General features: G+C 49.3%; 1 long non-coding RNA gene across 1 annotated transcript in view; it reads left to right on the top strand.

The window, feature by feature from the left end:
* Positions 1–13,594, top strand: part of LOC137544927 (uncharacterized) — a 30,418-nt gene extending 16,824 nt beyond the window's left edge. The window contains exon 3 of the long non-coding RNA XR_011025941.1: positions 13,362–13,594. This is a non-coding gene — a long non-coding RNA (uncharacterized lncRNA). The remainder of the gene's footprint in view (positions 1–13,361) is intronic.
* The last annotated feature ends 4,444 nt before the right edge of the window (positions 13,595–18,038 follow it).

Genomic DNA, 18,038 nt, shown 5'->3' with positions numbered 1-18,038 from the left:
AGCATGGGCAGCAGCGTGTGTACAGAGCATGGAGCAGCAGCGTGTGCACAGAGCATGGAGCAGCAGTGTGTACAGAGCATGGGGCAGCTGCGTGTGTACAGAGCATGGGGCAGCAGCGTGTGTACAGAGCATGGAGCAGCAGCGTGTGTACAGAGCATGGAGCAGCAGTGTGTGAACAGAGCATGGAGAAACAGCGTGTGTACAGAGCATGGAGAAGCATTGTGTGTACAGAGCATGGAGAAGCAGCGTGTGTACAGAGCATGGAGCAGCAGCGTGTGTACAGAGCATGGAGCATGTATGGGTGTGTGTGTGAGTTTGTGTGTGTGTATGTGTGTGTGTGTATGTGTGTGTGTATAATGTGTGTATGTGTGTGTGTAGTGTGTGTGTGTGTATGGGTGTATGGGTGTGTGTGTGAGTTTGTGTGTGTGTAGTGTGTGTGTGTATGGGTGTATGGGTGTGTGTGTGAGTTTGTGTGTGTGTGTGTGTGTGTGTGTATAGGGGGGGGGAGAACTGTCCGTTTACTTTTAGTGGAAGTATGCAGGTGGCACTTAGGGTTAAGGGCCGGTGCTCCCCCGTACTAGCAGCAGTAATATTGCCATCCCCACCACATTGGCCATCCCTAGAAAGTGGTGAAGTGAATGGGGGACTGTCTCCACCCATTGGCATATGCATGGGGTATTACAGCTGCCCAGAATTCCCCCTCAGACCAGGGCTGGTGCAGTGTCTGGGGACAGAAACAAGGTGAGACACCAGAATATCTGCAGGTATCCTGCAGCTCACAGCACTGCCCCCTTTCTTTCCCTGCTTCAGTTGACTTTGGATGTAGCAGCAGCGTGTGTACAGAGCATGGAGCAGCAGTGTGGGTGTGTACAGAGCATGGAGCAGCAGCGTGTGTACAGAGCATGGGGCAGCAGCGGGTGTACAGAGTATGGAGCAGCAGCATGTGTACAGAGCATGGAGCAGCAGTGTGTGTACAGAGCATGGAGCAGCAGCGTGTGTACAGAGCATGGAGCAGCAGCGTGTGTACAGAGCATGGAGCAGTAGGGTGTGTACAGAGCATGGGCAGCAGCGTGTGTACAGAGCATGGAGCAGCAGTGTGTACAGAGCATGGAGCAGCAGTGTGTGTACAGAGCATGGAGCAGCAGCGTGTGTACAGAGCATGGAGCAGTAGGGTGTGTACAGAGCATGGGCAGCAGCGTGTGTACAGAGCATGGAGCAGCAGTGTGTACAGAGCATGGAGCAGCAGTGTCTGTACAGAGCATGGAGCAGCAGTGTGTGTACAGAGCATGGAGTAGCAGCGTGTGTACAGAGCATGGAGCAGCAGTGTGTGTACAGAGCATGGAGCAGCAGCGTGTGTACAAAGCATGGAGCAGCAGTGTGTGTACAGAGCATGGAGCAGCAGTGGGTGTACAGAGCATGGAGCAGCAGCGTGTGTACAGAGCATGGAGCAGCAGCCTGTGTACAGAGCATGGAGCAGCAGCGTGTGTACAGAGCATGGAGCAGCAGTGTGTGTACAGAGCATGGAGCAGCAGCGTGTGTACAGAGCATGGAGCAGCAGCGTGTGTACAGAGCATGGAGCAGCAGCGTGTGTACAGAGCATGGAGCAGCTGCGTGTGTACAGAGCATGGAGCAGCAGCGTGTGTACAGAGCATGGAGCAGCAGCGTGTGTACAGAGCATGGAGCAGCAGTGTGTACAGAGCATGGGGCAGCTGCGTGTGTACAGAGCATGGGCAGCAGCGTGTGTACAGAGCATGGAGCAGCAGCGTGTGCACAGAGCATGGAGCAGCAGTGTGTACAGAGCATGGGGCAGCTGCGTGTGTACAGAGCATGGGGCAGCAGCGTGTGTACAGAGCATGGAGCAGCAGCGTGTGTACAGAGCATGGAGCAGCAGTGTGTGAACAGAGCATGGAGAAACAGCGTGTGTACAGAGCATGGAGAAGCATTGTGTGTACAGAGCATGGAGAAGCAGCGTGTGTACAGAGCATGGAGCAGCAGCGTGTGTACAGAGCATGGAGCAGAAGCATGTGTACAGAGCATGGAGCAGCAGCATGTGTACAGAGCATGGAGCAGCAGCGTGTGTACAGAGCATGGAGCAGCAGCGTGTGTACAGAGCATGGAGCAGCAGCGTGTGTACAGAGCATGGAGCAGCAGCGTGTGTACAGAGCATGGAGCAGCAGCGTGTGTACAGAGCATGGAGCAGCAGCGTGTGTACAGAGCATGGAGCAGCAGCGTGTGTGTGCAGAGCAGCGTGCGTACAGAGCATGGAGCAGTGGCGTGCGTACAGAGCATGGAGCAGCAGCGTGCGTACAGAGCATGGAGCAGCGGCGAGTGTACAGAGCATGGAGCAGCAGCATGTGTACAGAGCATGGAGCAGCAGCGTGTGTACAGAGCATGGAGCAGCAGCGTGTGTACAGAGCATGGAGCAGCAGCGTGTGTACAGAGCATGGAGCAGCAGTGTGTGTACAGAGCATGGAGCAGCTTTGGGGAACTTAGAGCACAGAGTCAGGTATGAGCACAGTCCTGTGCCCTGCTGTGTGAAGGCTTCACTTTCCCCCTGATTACCAATAACGGCTGTCCTTGTCAGGAACCGGCCCGCGGCACGCCTGCGTATACTGTTCCCGACTGCGGGTTTGACCAGACTGAGAGGGGAAGCAGCTTTAGTCAAGCTAAAACAAGGCTGGGACCCCTCAGAACACCTCTCACTGCCACCACTAGCGGTTCGCTAGACACTTCCACTCTGCTGTCGAGTCTTCAGCGCGCACTCCGCGTTTTCGTATTTGGGTCAGCTTTGCGCTTAGGCCAAATACGGGAACGCCACGCACCCACACACACACACAGTTGCAATCTTACACTGTCGTGAAGCAAAGACCCACTAACAGTCGTTACGAACGATACTGTTAGCCACTCTGCTGTCGCTACTCGCACTGGCGTTGTTCGTACGTTGGGTCAGCTGCGCGCTTAGGCCAACGTATGACATAGCCCCCACACACAATGCAATTACAATTTCATACGGTAGTGTTGCTCAAGCGTACAATTAGGCATGAACTTATACACGGGTACACTTCAGTCTCTTCTAGGCTATGAGTGTTAGTTTAGTACGGCAGAAGTCAAACTTATTAAATAATAATTTAATATTCTAGAAAAACATAGAACAATGCAGAACTTAATATATACAAAAGTTTACAAAAAGACAAAGTAAAAAAGTTACACAATTAAGAGTTACAAAGATAACACACACGGATATTTGCGTAAAAATAAACGGGGGAAAAAAGAACGTTACCAGCTTAGGTTAGAACGTTGTTTGACGGGAGGACGCCGTTTCGACCAGGAGTCGCGATCCTCCCTAGCTATTCGCTACCTCCGAGAGAAGATACCGGTGGCTGTCTTGGGCCACCTTAAATAGTCTGAAGTGTCCCCTGGGGCATTTAATGTCCAGCCCCCAGGAACTAATGCAGTTTCCCCGTTTGTGACATCACCGAACGCTTGTCATAATCCTTCTTGTGATATGCACTTCAAAGGGGGTTCCTGTTTTAGCTTCTTGAAGTTTGGCAGGATACAATCTCACCCATTGAACTCTGCAGACATCAAAAAGCTTCCTCCACATTATTTCCTTGGTTAAAGTGTATTTTAGCACATCCATGAAAAGATCGAATTTTGGTTACAGGTAGCAGTTTGCCTGTAATCCTGTTTACACTTACAGATTTCAAAGCAATTCCACTTCCGTTTTTAAAGTCTGTAGAAATTTCCAACCCCTTCAGGTGTCCGCTTCCCATCCCCAACATTCTGGCAGGCTTGCTTTGTATGATGGGACAATGGCTGATTCCAGTTCAAAAGCCATGCCGACCAGCCTATTCTTCCTCAATTGGCTGCTAATTAACAGTACACACAGTTTCCCTGGCTGGACAATGAGGGCAGAGGTAATGTACATTTACATGCAGACTTACATTATCCTTCAGATTACTCTGGCCAGGTGACCAATTACTACCAAGCACAATACACATCTGAGGTTTTACCCAGTAGACAGAAAAAAGACAGAAATATGTTCTGTTATTATCCTTAACTTTATCAGCACCCCAATATATCACCACACCTCCCCTCTTTAGAATGGGGCAAGGCAGATGATCTTCCCAGATTATCCTGCCTGCGCCTACATTGTTGTTGGTTCTGCTTGATGGGACAACCCATCAGCATTCCCATGATTGCTCCCCTTCCGGATAGCGCTGGCAGGTGGTTCTAACGAATCATCCTGCCAAAGCCTACATTGACGGCCTGGCCGGGTGGGGTAACCCTTTAGCATCCTCAGGAGGGTTCCCCACCTGTCAGTTAGCTCCAAGCTACACGACTGGAAAGCTAGGTCAGGTTGCTGCAATGTGTCGTTGCCCTTGGCAACCTGACGTAACCAACCAGGGGAATGCGGGTCAGTGACGACCGTGAATTTGCGACCATAGAGACAGTGCTGCAGCTGGGGGAGGGTTCCAACCGTCGCTACACGCACCTTCTCTATAGTGGCAGGAGCTATCTCTCGGTCCCTTTGGGGAACGATTCTCTGCCGGGCTGCCTCCTCCACTTCGGACAGCTCCGAGGGAATAACTTCCCAGAACCCTCTCAGCCCGCCCCTCCCAGCTGGTGACCTGCTGGCTAGCCCCCTGAGCTCTTCCAGGGTGCTGTCAAATTGAACAGCCCCAGAGAGCTCAGTGCTGCCTGTCACACATTCCAGGAAGGCTGCAGACGGAGAGGCTCCTGGGCCCTCAGAGCCAGGTTCCGAAGTGGATGTGGCTGACCCAGCAACATTTGCCACTTCGGTGGACACTCCCTCTGCTGTAGACTCGCTAGCGCTGCGTGTTACCACGGCAGCCGAGGGAGCGCCCACCTTACACATATCATAAACCACATCACCTTTGGTCTTGAAACCATCTGAAGGGGAAGGATCTGGCCTGGTGCCGTCTGCCCCTTCAGTGGACAGTCCACCTGCTGCAGCCCAGCGAGCGCCGCGGGTTCCTCCTGCAGCTGACGGAGTGTCCACATGACACACAGCATTATCAGCCCTACATATATTGTCATTTGGGACATCACATAAAACATCAACATTATCTGTATCTTTACACACATTGCTACTCAGCACTTCACAAGTAGCAATAACAGTTCCTGCCTCGATCGCCTCGATAGTCCGTCCGTCATAAATGACCTCATCAGTTTCTGCATTCTTGGTATCAACAGGTTCCACTCCAGGCCTAGGCACTGGAGACTCACTAGGGCTGGCTCCTAGCACACAGTCCATAGCCCCTGGGGCCTCACCAGCACTCCCCATTTGCACAGCATTATCAGACAGTACCTTGCAAGAGTCCTGAACTTCTGCTGGGGGTGCAGGCCCCACAGGGTTTGGGGTAGGCTCATACCGGGCCACTAACCGTCCCAGGTCAGTACCCAGCAAAACGTTGGTGGGGATTTTGTCAGTTACCCCAACTTCTTTCAGTCCACTGCCGGCCCCCCAATCCAGGTGGACCAAGGCGGTGGGTATGGCTGGGGTGACACCCCTAATTCCTCTGACAGCAATCATTTTCCCAGGTATGTACTGCTCTGGGTTCACAAGCTGGGGATGTATGAGAGTCACTTCTGCTCCAGTGTCTCTCAGCCCAGTGGCAACTGTACCCCCAACCGAGACAAGCTGCAGATTCTCTGCATAGCCAGTGGCATTCCTGGTAGCACACAAAGCCGTTGGGACTTCACTGGGGTTTGAGGCCTCACTGGATTTTGGGGCCTCCCTCTTCCTCTCTGGGCAAGTCATGCTGATATGACCCACCCTGTCACATACAAAGCATTTCCGAGTGTCAGTGGTTGGTTGCCTGAATCCAGGAGACAGCGGTGCTTGCCTCCTCTGGGTGCTGGGTGAAACAGGTTTAGCCATCTGTTCTCCTCTCCAGCTGGGCGTAGTAGTCCTCCGGGACTCAGGTGCTCTATGGGCGGTGTAGGCATCGGCCATTTCCGCAGCCTCATCCACTGTCTTTGGTTCTCGATCCAGCACAAACAGCCGGACCTCAACAGGACAGGTGTGTAGGAACTGGTCTTTTATCATCAGCTCCTGCAGGGCATCAAAGGTTTCAACCGACAGTCCTTTTAACCACTGCTGGAAAGCAGTGCGCAGGTTGCAAGCATGATCCAGGTAACTGTCATTAAGACCTCGCTGCACTGTCCTGAAACGTTTTCGATACACCTCTGGCGTGAGGTGGTATCGTGCAATGATGGCTTTCTTAATTGCCTCAAAGTCTGTTTCTTCCTCCTGGGGGAGACTCACAAACGCCTCCAGGGCCTTGCCTCTCAGCCCTGGTGTGAGGTATCTTGCCCACTGCTCACGGGGCACCCCATACTGCCGACAAGTCCTTTCAAACCCCTGTAGGAAAGTGTCTATGTCAGAGTCCTTGTCCATAGCGGGGAACTTATCCAGGGGGATTCTGTGGACTCGCTCACCTTCGCGTTCTGCGGGTCCAGCAGACCGGTTCTGCTGCTGAAGTTTAGCCAGCTCCAGTTGGTGTTGCCGTTCAGCTCTTTCCCTCTCGGCCTGGTGTCTTTGTGCAGCTTGTTCCCTCTCGGCCTGGAGTCGCTGTGCTGCTTGTTCCTTCTCTGCCTGTCGGTGCAGTAGGATCAGCTTTAGGCGCAGTTCAGGATCAGCCGAGTTCAGTAGCTGTAGATCAGCTTCCAGAGATGGCATCTCCCTGCTCGGTGGATCGTCCAGGACATCGTCTCCACTCGCATTCTGTGGCGGGAGCGATTCCTCCTCTGGCGTGTCGTGAGCTGCATCCGCTGACGTTGAAGCACGGGCTTGCTCTGCCTCATACTCCTCGAGGGCACGAACCAACTGCTCCTTCGTCTGGCCGCTCACCGTCTCGATGCCTCTGTGCTCACACAGGTTGAGTAGCATCTCTTTGTTTTGCCTTGCATAGCTGGATGCTTTCTGAGCCATCGTGTTGCAAAAAATAAAAAGAACAAAGGGGGGAAGGGAAAGCAAAATACCACGTGTGTATCTTTGAACAAAAAAAAACGTATATAGATTCTGCACTGAGTAGACTTCTGTAGGCTAGTTGCTTCTAGCAAGCTTCCAGCCTTTAGTACTCAGAATAGCAAGCTAAACTGCGTACTAATGTACTAAACGATCCCACCACTGCCAGCCAATTATGTCAGGAACCGGCCCGCGGCACGCCTGCGTATACTGTTCCCGACTGCGGGTTTGACCAGACTGAGAGGGGAAGCAGCCTTAGTCAAGCTAAAACAAGGCTGGGACCCCTCAGAACACCTCTCACTGCGACCACTAGCGGTTCGCTAGACACTTCCAGTCTGCTGTCTAGTCTTCAGCGCGCACTCCGCGTTTTCGTATTTGGGTCAGCTTTGCGCTTAGGCCAAATACGGGAACGCCACGCACCCACACACACACACAGTTGCAATCTTACACTGTCGTGAAGCAAAGACCCACTAACAGTCGTTCCGAACGTTACTGTTAGCCACTCTGCTGTCGCTACTCGCACTGGCGTTGTTCGTACGTTGGGTCAGCTGCGCGCTTAGGCCAACGTATGACAAACGCCCCCACACACAATGCAATTACAATTTCATACGGTAGTGTTGCTCAAGCGTACAATTAGGCATGAACTTATACACGGGTACACTTCAGTCTCTTCTAGGCTATGAGTGTTAGTTTAGTACGGCAGAAGTCAAACTTATTAAATAATAATTTAATATTCTAGAAAAACATAGAACAATGCAGAACTTAATATATACAAAAGTTTACAAAAAGACAAAGTAAAAAAGTTACACAATTAAGAGTTACAAAGATAACACACACGGATATTTGCGTAAAAATAAACGGGGGAAAAAAGAACGTTACCAGCTTAGGTTAGAACGTTGTTTGACGGGAGGACGCCGTTTCGACCAGGAGTCGCGATCCTCCCTAAACCTGGTTTCTGAGGTGGCTACAATCTGGTGAGCGCAATCTGTAGTAGGGGAAGGATTCACGAGTGGCTCAGACTATTTTCACTATCACTGGGTGGTGTGTGATACAAAAAATTACGGAATTACGCTATGAGTATAAATCTTGTTTTTTAGGATATAAGGAGAGCGCAGCTCAACACTGTGACATAAGCAGTATAATGGTGCGTCTCCATGGAACGATAGAACTGTAACTGAAAACTTTAATGCAGGAATACATTTGCACTGTGATTTATTGTTTCTGCAATAGAATGGATCTGCATCACCACAAAACATACGACTGCGACATTGTAAACTGTAATGCAGGAATGAGAGCACGCTGCTGTGTATTTGTTGTGGTGAACTGGATCATAAAACAAACAGCGACACAAAAAATGGCTGCCCTGTCACAGTACACTGGTAGTAATACACACACACACGGTACAATTAATGCTAAGCACACAACCCACACCACACACAACCCACACCACACACACCACACACACCACACACCACACACCACACACCACACACACCACACACCACACACACACACACACACACACACACACACACACACACACACACACACACACACACACACACACACACACCACACACCACACACCACACACCACACACCACACACCACACACACCACACACCACACACACACCACACCACACACACACACACACACACACACACACACACACACACACACACACACACACACACACACACACCACACACCACACACAACACACACCACACACCACACACCACCCACACCACACAACACACACCACACAACACACACCACACACCACACACAACCCACACCACACAACACACACCACACAACACACACCACACACCACACACACCACACACAACACACACCACACACCACACACAACACACACCACACACAACACACACCACACACAACACACACCACACACCACACACACAACACACACCACACACACCACACAACACACACCACACACCACACACAACACACACCACACACCACACACACCCACACCACACACCACACACACCACACACACCACACACCACACCACCACACACACCACACACACCCACACACACCACACACACCCACACCACACACCCACACACACCCACACACCACACACACCACACACCACACACAACACACACCACACACACACACACCACACACACCACACACACCACACACACCACACACCACACACAACACACACCACACACCACACACACCACACACCACACACCACACACAACACACACAACACACAACACACACCACACACCACACACCACACACACCACACAACACACACCACACACACACCACACACAACACACACCACACACCACACACCACACACACCACACACCACACACCACACACACCACACACACCACACACCACACACAACACAACACACACCACACACCACACACACCACACACAACACACACAACACACACCACACACACCACACAACACACACCACACACCACACACAACACACACCACACACCACACACAACCCACAACACACACCACACACAACACACACCACACACCACACACAACACACACCAAACACAACACACACCACACACACCACACACACCACACACCACACACACCACACACCACACACCACACACACCACACACCACACACAACACACACAACACACAACACACACCACACACCACACACCACACACACCACACAACACACAACACACACCACACACACACACACCACACAACACACACCACACACCACACACCACACACACCACACACCACACACCACACACCACACACACCACACACACCACACACCACACACAACACAACACACACCACACACCACACACACCACACACACCACACACACACACACCACACACAACACACACCACACAACACACACCACACACCCCACACACCACACAACACACACCACACACCACACACCACACACAACACACACCACACACCACACACAACACACACACCACACACAACACACACACCACACACAACACACACCACACACCACACACCACACACACCACACAACACACACCACACACACCACACACAACACACACACCACACACAACACACACCACACACCACACACCACACACAACACACACCACACACCACACACACCACACACCACACACCACACACCACCCACACCACACACCACACACAACACACACCACACACCACACACCACACAACACACACCACACACACCACACACACCACACACACACACACCACACACTTCACCTTTTCTCCTGAGTACCCTTTTTGAAGTTGTGACACATCACACCAAACGCTCAGATCTCCGTGACACGTCGCATATGTATAATAGAATACTAATAACCTCAAAATGGATGGAAAGAGTGCATTATCCTGAATACACTTAAAAATTAACGCTAGAAACTTTCAGGAATATTAATAAAAACTATTAATGGGACAGCTAGCTGCCCCCCCCCCCCCCCCCCCATTTACAATGATAGCACAGCACTGATCGAATTTTTAACCAAGTGTTATAGCCGCAGTGCGTCCCCGCCATGAAAAAGAATCGCCCTCAGATTCAGTATAGGTAGGTAGCCAGGTATAGGTGCCCCCAGTATAGGAAGTCAGGTGTAGGTCTCCCCCCATAGGTAGCCAGGCGTCAGTGCCTCCAGTACAGGTAGCCAGGAGATTCTGAAACCCAAGAGAGGTAATATGCAATAATTCTTGGTGAATTCTTTGACAATTAGTCTATGCAAAAGTTAAAGACTTGTCTTTTTAAACTTCAGCAGTTTTTTGAGTTTTAGATAACTTTTTTCTATGCTATAAGTTTTACTATTCAAACGCAATTGAAAGCTTAGAAGCAATTATCAAGCTTTGAAGGATTAAGATATATCTACTTTAAGTTCTTCATATAAGAATAGAACTTCATAAATCATCTTTTAACCTCTTGCCGACCGCGTCACGCCAGTAGGCGTGGCCGCGGCGGCAGCCCCAGGACCGCCTAACGCCAATTGGCGTAAAGTCGCGCGCAGGCTGCGCGCGCATCTCCTGCTTGGGGGGCGGAGCTCCGCCCCGCCTTCAGTCTCCGAGCGGCTATTGCCGCTCGGGAGACTGTTAGATGGCGTGATCGCCGTCTATTTACTCTGTGCAGCGCTGCGATCAGCAGCAGTGCTGCACTGGGGACAGCCGTGTGACACGGCTGTCCCCCTGGGGGACAAGAGAGCGATCGGTTCTCATAGGCAGAAGCCTATGACAGCCGATCACCATAATTGGCCGGCTGTGGGGAGGGAGGGAGTGAGGGAGGGAAGGGATTTAAAGGAAGAGGTTTTTTTTTTAAAAAAATGGCAACAATAATATTTATTATAAAAAAAATAAACATGGGGGGAGCGATCAGACCCCACCAACAGAGAGCTCTGTTGGTGGGGAGAAAAGGGGGGGGGGAATCACTCGTGTGCTATGTTGTGCGGCCCTGCAGCTTGGCCTTAAAGCTGCAGTGGCCTTTTAAACTAAAAATTGCCTGGTCACTAGAGGGGTTTAGCCCTGCAGTCCTCAAGAGGTTAAGGATAAAGCTATATTGTGTGTAACATACACTGTTCAATCTCGAGACAACACAATCGATTAAGGATAAAAGCTACAGCAGAATATTTGCTATATTGAAATGGACTGGTTTAACTAAAGGAACTTTGAAAATGTATTTTTGGATGAATTGACAACAACTGGAGAGATGTATATTCCTGTATATAAATGCTTTATCTATTTTTCTTAACAAGATAATTTTATAAAATTCTACAGCTGAGTGTTGCGTTTTTCTTTCAGAGGTAAAACTGTTAACCTATAAATATTCTGTTTATAGTGAGCACGTACCCACTTCTGTCTAATTTTGGTTATGACGCTTTAAAGGCTGGTCCTTTACTGAGTTGGTAATCATTTTAAGCAGATATCGATCAGATATTTGACAGGTGCCCTCCCTCCATTAGATAGCCAGCTCTAGTTGCCCCCTTGGAAGCCAGTGCCCTGAACGACCACTCGGGTCGCTCAGGTCAAAGGCCGGCTATGCCAGCTCACACTACACTGACAGTCATACACAATACACTTAGTGCTGCAGTGCTAGCAGGGCCGGGCCGAGACAGAGGCGAGAGAGGCTCCAGCCTCAGGGTTCAGGCATTATAAGAGGGAGTGGAGCAGGGTGGGGCCGAGGTAGAGGCAAGAGAGGCTCCAGCCTCAGGTCGCAGTGTAGGAGGGGGCGCACAAATCACTCAGCTATCATTCCCCTATTGTGTTTGAAGCAGATATACTGTATATAAGGAAAAGTATACATGGCAGTGACTGCAAGCCAGATAACTAGAGATGTTGGGGGCCCTGGGGCGCCTCTTAGTCTAATAGCAATCAGTGTGTGACGGCTGGGGTGGGAGGGATGGGGGGGCGCACTTTGGTGTCTCAGCCTTGGGTGCTGGAGGACCTTGTCTCGGCTCTGAGTGCTAGTGAACTGACAAGGCTGTAATGTGTGTTAAGTCTGTATAACCTTTTCACATAACATACATATACTGCACAAAGGAAGAGTGTGACATAAGGAGGAACAAGGGGACATAAGGAGGTACAGGGAGACAGAAGGAGGGACAGGAGGAACAGGGGAACAGAAGGAGGCACAAGGGGACAGAATGAGGCACACACAGGGACAGACGGAGGTACAGGGAGACAGAAGGAGGAACAGGGGGACAGGAGGAACAGGGGGACAGAAGGAGGAACAGGGAGACAGAAGGAGGAACAGGGGGACAGAAGGAGGAACAGGGGGACAGAAGGAGGAACAGGGAGAAAGGAGGAGGCACAGGGGGACAGAAGGAGGAACAGGGAGAAAGGAGGAGGCACAGGGGGACAGAAGGAGGAACAGGGAGAAAGGAGGAGGCACAGGGGGACAGAAGGAGGAACAGGGAGAAAGGAGGAGGAACAGGGGGACAGAAGGAGGAACAGGGAGAAAGGAGGAGGCACAGGGGGACAGAAGGAGGAACAGGGAGAAAGGAGGAGGAACAGGGGGACAGAAGGAGGAACAGGGGGACAGAAGGAGGCACAAGGAGACAAAAGGAGGCACAGGGGGACAGAAGGAGGCACAAGGAGACAAAAGGAGGCACAGGGGGGACAGAAGGAGGCACAGGGGTACACAAGAAGGCACAAAGGGGGCCAGAAAGTGGCACCAACGAGGACAGAATGAGAAATAAAGGGGGACAGAAGGAAACGTCTTGTAGTGACATTTTCACAAAGCAGAATATATGTGTGTGTAAAGCTTATACAAAATAGGCAACACCTCAAGTAAATACAGGAATAACCTCCTATTTCTTCTCCAGGCGCCGGCTAATGTCGGAGGACCAGCAAGAAGATGCAGAACAGCAGTCTTCCGGCCCATCCTCACCAGACGAGGAAGACCAGGCTGCGGAGGCCACAGCATCACCCCCACTGAAACTAGACACGCTTGTCCTAACTTGGTATAAGTTCAAATCAGGCTAACTGATCCAGCGTAAACCGCAATGCTGAGACCTCCAGGACTGGAAAGCATTAAAGTTTACTATCATTTACCTTATATGCTGTCCTTGAGTTGTTTATCTATACTGCCTGTCCTTGTATCACTTTGTCTGCAACCGTTAAGCAACTGCCAGTCTAATTCCTTGTAGGTACAAACTTATTTGGTCAAATAAAAACAAGTCTGCACCTGATTCTGAACAGTTAGGCTGGATCCACACTATGGGCCTGATTCACAAAGTGGTGCTAACAGTTAGCACGCTGGTGAAAAGCCCTTTATCATGCCTAAACTCAGTTTAGGCATGATAAGTTTAGGCATGATAAGTTTAGGTGTGATAAGTTTAGGTGTGATAAGTTTAAGCGCCAACTGCGTTAGCACCGCAGTGCACAGCTGATCAAAAGTTTTGCGCTAGCAAAGACTGGTGCACTTCGTATAAAGTTTAATGGCGCAGCTTTGCGTGCGGGACTTTGCACGCTATCTACACTTATCTAAACTTAGCATGCCTAAACTTATCATGCCTAAACTTATCACACCTAAACTTATCATGCCTAAACTGGCTTTTCACCAGAGTGGTGCAATGGTTATCATGCCTAAAGTCTCTAACTGGGTTAGCACCGCTTTGTGAATGGAGCCCCATAAGTGCTTTTCTGAGTGCTTGTTGAGCGCTTGTGACTGCTGAGCGCTTTGTGAGCGCTTTTTAAAAATCACTCCCATTCACTTCCATTAAAATCACGGTAAAAATCACCTAAACAGCTAAAAAAGGTTTTTTTACATGATTTTTACCGTGCTTTTAATGAAATTGAATGGGAGTGATTTTTGACAAGCGCTCAGAAAGTGTTCAGCAATCACAAGCGCTCAGCAAGCACTCAGAAAAGCGCTCAGAAAGTGTTCAGCAATCACAAGCGCTCAGCAAGCACTCAGAAAAGCGCTCAGAAAGTGTTCAGCAATCACAAGCGCTCAGCAAGCACTCAGAAAAGCGCTCAGAAAGTGTTCAGCAATCACAAACGCTCAGCAAGCACTCAGAAAAGCGCTCAGAAAGTGTTCAGCAATCACAAACGCTCAGCAAGCACTCAGAAAAGCGCTCAGAAAGTGTTCAGCAATCACAAACGCTCAGCAAGCACTCAGAAAAGCGCTCAGAAAGTGTTCAGCAATCACAAACGCTCAGCAAGCACTCAGAAAAGCGCTCAGAAAGTGTTCAGCAATCACAAGCGCTCAGCAAGCACTCAGAAAAGCGCTCAGAAAGTGTTCAGCAATCACAAACGCTCAGCAAGCACTCAGAAAAGCGCTCAGAAAGTGTTCAGCAATCACAAACGCTCAGCAAGCACTCAGAAAAGCGCTCAGAAAGTGTTCAGCAATCACAAGCGCTCAGCAAGCACTCAGAAAAGCGCTCAGAAAGTGTTCAGCAATCACAAGCGCTCAGCAAGCACTCAGAAAAGCGCTCAGAAAGTGTTCAGCAATCACAAACGCTCAGCAAGCACTCAGAAAAGCGCTCAGAAAGTGTTCAGCAATCACAAACGCTCAGCAAGCACTCAGAAAAGCGCTCAGAAAGTGTTCAGCAATCACAAGCGCTCAGCAAGCACTCAGAAAAGCGCTCAGAAAGTGTTCAGCAATCACAAGCGCTCAGCAAGCACTCAGAAAAGCGCTCAGAAAGTGTTCAGCAATCACAAACGCTCAGCAAGCACTCAGAAAAGCGCTCAGAAAGTGTTCAGCAATCACAAACGCTCAGCAAGCACTCAGAAAAGCGCTCAGAAAGTGTTCAGCAATCACAAGCGCTCAGCAAGCACTCAGAAAAGCGCTCAGGGCTCATTCACATTAGAGGCACTTTTGCCATTTTTTTAAGCGCAGGGGAATTTAAAAAATCGCCCTCAAAACGCTTGTGCAATGATTCCCTATGAGAGCGTTCACATCTAAGAGGTTGTTTCGGATCCGCTCAGAGGAGCGCTGCCTGGGGTATTTTTGAGGTGATTTTGCCTCAATGGAAGGTATAGGAAAATGCAAAACGCTCACAAAATCACTTTGTGCAGCGATTGCGTTTTTAACACTGTCACTGATGTTCTGCTTACGGCGTACATTTAACAGCCTGATGAGATAAATTAGGTGTATGATGGTGCTGATAGTAGCCTCCCCCCTACGCCCAACCTCCCCTCTATCCACCCCTAGCACTAACCCCTCCTACTTACATCTAACACTAGCCCTAACCCCCTAACCCTAACCTATGCCTAACACCAACCTCCCTGCTACTTATTACTAACACTAACCTCTTAGATACCTACACCTAACTCTAACCTCTCCACTGCCTACTCCTAACACCAACCTACCCATACCTACGCCTAACACTAACCTCCCCACTACCTACTCCTAACAATAACCTCCTAGCTACCTACGCCTAACACTAACTTCCCTGCTACTTATTCCTAACACCAACCTCCCCACTACCTACTCCTAACTCTAACCTGCTAGCTACCTACGCCTAACACTAATCTCCCTGCTACCTACACCTAACACTAACCTTCCCCTATCTAAGCATAACACTAACCTATCTCCTACCTACACCTAACAGTAACCTCCCCCCTACAATAACCTTACCCCTACCTATGCATAAAACTAACCTACAGCTACCTACACCTAACACTAGCCTCCCCCTACCTACACCTAACACTAAACTACCCCTATATACTAACCTCCCTCCTACATATGTGTCTAACACTAACCTACCCCTCCACTTACCCCTAACACTAATCTACCTCTACCTAAGCCTAACACTTACCTCTCACTACCAACGCCTTACATTAAGCTCCAACCTACCTCCCCTAACACTTACCTCCCCCATACCTCCCCCTACCTAAGCCTAACACTAACCTCTCACTACCAATGCCTTACACTAATCTCCCCCCTACCTCCCCCTAACACTTACCTCCCCCTAGCTAAGCCTAACACATACCTCCCAACATTTTAAAATTAGAAATCGGGACACAGGCCACACCCCTAGCCACACCCCCAACACACCTCATAGCCACACCCCCTAAACACCCCCAAGTCACGCCTACCATAACGTTTTTTTGAAGATTTTTTTTTTTTTAATATTGATGCCCTTATATTTTTTAATAAATATATCCCTGATATACCCTGCCCGTGGGTGGGGCTAACTGTAATGTAGTTATACCAGCTAATGTAGTTACATAAATAAAATATGAAGTAAATGCACATGACAGACAGCGTTTCCCCAGTAAATGCATGAAATGAGAGACAGCGTTTCACCACTAAATGCACATAAGAGACAGCGTTTCACCAGTAAATGCACGTAATGAGAGACAGCGTTTCCCCAGTAAATGCACATAATAAGAGACAGCTTTTCACCAGCAAATGCACATAATAAGAGACCTCTTTTCACCAGTAAATGCACATAATAAGAGACAGCTTTTCACCAGTAAATGCACATAATAAGAGACAGCTTTTCACCAGTAAATGCACATAATAAGAGACCTCTTTTCACCAGTAAATGCACATAATAAGAGACAGCTTTTCACCAGTAAATACACATAATGACAAACAGCCAGTTGTCCCCAGTATATGTAGCCAGGGTTATATGTGCCCAGTATATGTAGCCAGAGGTATACGTCCCCTGGGGTATTGAGGCTACCCATTCTGGTAAAAGCAGCAGATTTCTGGCAGCACTACAGGACAATTACTTGACTCAAATGGTAACGGAACCAACTAGGGGGAATGCGTTACTGGATCTGATCATTTCTAATAGACCAGATAATGTATCAAATGTGCAGGTTCAAGAACATTTGGGAAATAGTGATCACAACATGATAACGTTTGATCTGGTGACTGATAGGCCACGGGGCAGCGGGACCACTAAAACTATGAATTTTAGAAAAGCAAAGTTCAATCAAATTAGGCAGGCACTAAGTTTGGTGAACTGGGATAATGTACTACAAGGGGACGACACTGAAGGGAAATGGCAAGCTTTTAAACGTATTCTCAATCAATATTGTAGTATGTATATCCCATATGGAAACAAAATGTCTAGGAATAAAAAAAGGCCTCTATGGATGAATAGAAAGGTTAGGGATAAAATGAAGAGGAAAAAGAATGCCTATAAGGTCCTAAAACAGGAGGGGACTGAGGCTGCACTAAGCAATTATAAGGAGTGCAATAAAAATTGTAAAAAAGAAATTAGGCTGGCAAAGATCGAAGCTGAAAATCAAATCGCTAGGGATATCAAATCTAACCCAAAAAAGTTTTACAAGTACATCAACTCTAAAAAAAGAAAGGTTGACTGTATAGGAATCCTAAAGGATGGGGGTGGGAACTCAATGGTGGATGACCAAGGTAAGGCAGAGTTATTAACCTCCTGAGCGATAATCCCGAGCTGAGCTCGGGGTATGTCGCGCAGGAGGATTTCTCAGGCCCCGCTGGGCCGATTTGCATAATTTTTTTTTTGTTACACGCAGCTAGCACTTTGCTAGCTGCGTGTAACTTCCGATCGCCGCCGCTC

Source organism: Hyperolius riggenbachi, chromosome 1 (assembly GCF_040937935.1).
Source record: "Hyperolius riggenbachi isolate aHypRig1 chromosome 1, aHypRig1.pri, whole genome shotgun sequence".
NCBI classification, from domain to species: domain Eukaryota; kingdom Metazoa; phylum Chordata; class Amphibia; order Anura; family Hyperoliidae; genus Hyperolius; species Hyperolius riggenbachi.
This window is presented reverse-complemented; position numbering and strand designations above follow the sequence as displayed.